Here is a 1874-nt window from a genome sequence, read left to right on the forward strand (position 1 = left end):
CTGGGCTGACAGCGCACACTGCCAGGTCACATCCAGCTTTTCGTCCACCACCACTCCCAAGTCCTTCTCCTCAGGGCTGTTCTCAAGCCATTCTCCACCCAGTCTGTGCTTGTGCTTGGAACAAGAACTCAATTTAAGCTAATTAATGACAGAACTCAATTTAAACCAAATGCTTTGAAAAGTCATTCAGAGAGAGCCTTACATTAGCAGCAGGAGACAGCCCTCTCTTTTGATATCTTCATCATATTAGTGTATTTAAATTCTAACAGTAATACAGCTACTGCATTTCTTAATTGTTTTATCTATCTATCTATCTACTTCATCACAGTATAAAGGTTCATTTCTGCCTGCATGGAGAAAAAAAAAACACAGCAAAACTAGTGCTGCTATACATTTATATGTATTGTTCCTTCTTGTAGCATGAATGGTGGAATTTGTGTAACATTGTAGTCAATTCAGAAAAACTGCTGCTTGAGTAAGTCCAAAATTGCCTGCTGTGGGGATATTGCCCAGCTGCTTGTTTTCAATTGCTTCCTCAGGAAGGAAAAGGAAAAAAGAACTGAAATATTTCTAACTGGTAGATTAGTCCACACATATCTTCAAAATAATACAGCTTTTCTTAGGGTTCTGCTGTGTCGCTTCTGATGACTCTTGTTGTGGTTATTTTAAAGTTACTCGTCTCCTTTTTTACTTACTGCCAAAATTTATCATCCCCAGTAAGAGTGAGCTGTCATATATTTTAATCTGCTGTTTGGCTTAAACCCCTGACAAAACCAGATGTACCTGAAGACCTGGTACTCTGAGGCAGAGTGGTGGAGGTATGGGTCTGTGCTGTGTCCTGTTGGTTTTGCCGCAAGGTTGGCAATCTCCAGCAGAAGTGGTAACAAGCATCCGTTAACTCTTCAGATGCTACAGATGTTTGCATGTAAACATGGAGCCTTCAAGGAGCTTGTAAGTGACTCCGCTATTACCACAGGAGAGGACCTTATATCTAGTGTCAGGAAACTAATAAGGTTTTCAAATCATAGCTACATAATAGATGAGCAGCCTTTTAGGTCGTCAAATGCAAATGAATTTGCTTTTGAGTTCCATGTCTATAGATGCTGTTAAGTGGTAGCACACAGGTAATGATGTTCTTAATAATAACTGTTTTCTCTGGAGAGTAAATCAATAACACTTAAAATGCAAATATCCTTTGATCAGGAAGATTGTCAAAGAACAATGAAATGCTTATTTAAAGGAAGTGTTAATAAATTAAACCATTTTTTCCTTTGCTGAAACCATGTGAGATTCTTGCAAGAGGGTAGGTAGGTATTTTAAACAACATTACAAATTCCCTTGTCCTTCATATTTTCTTTAAAAAGATTTTGTATGCCCTACTGCTTTCCATCACCAACCCTCTGTTTTGGAGATTTCCAGCTTGCCTGTTTTGGGGCACTTGAATTTCTTGCCTATGAACAAGGAATCATTTATCTGATAAGAAGGAGCAAGGCTGTGTTTCTTAATCTCCAGGTCAGTTTGGGGGTTTGGTTTTTTTGTCACCCACTGCATGTCCAAATACCCTCCGGCATCCAATTTTTGAAGTTAGACCAGCTTATGCAACCAATTTCTAACAACGTGACCTTATAGCTGACCTGTTCTGGGCAGGAGGTTGGATTAAAGACCTCCTGAAGGCTCTCGCAATCTGCACTGTCCTAGTCTTACTTCAACTAGGAAAATAGATTAATGATGTAGTCTCCAAAGTCTCAGGTTATATAAGCAGTCCTTTGGTGCCAAAGGTGGTATAATTACTGTCACCTTTACTAGTTGGACAAGCTAGCAATGAACCAAACAGCTGTGTATTTTAGATGCAAACAGGTAGTAAGTGTGGGCAT

The sequence above is a fragment of the Eurypyga helias genome, unplaced genomic scaffold (assembly GCF_000690775.1).
Source record: "Eurypyga helias isolate BGI_N326 unplaced genomic scaffold, ASM69077v1 scaffold1724, whole genome shotgun sequence".
In the NCBI taxonomy this organism is placed as follows: Eukaryota; Metazoa; Chordata; class Aves; order Eurypygiformes; family Eurypygidae; genus Eurypyga; species Eurypyga helias.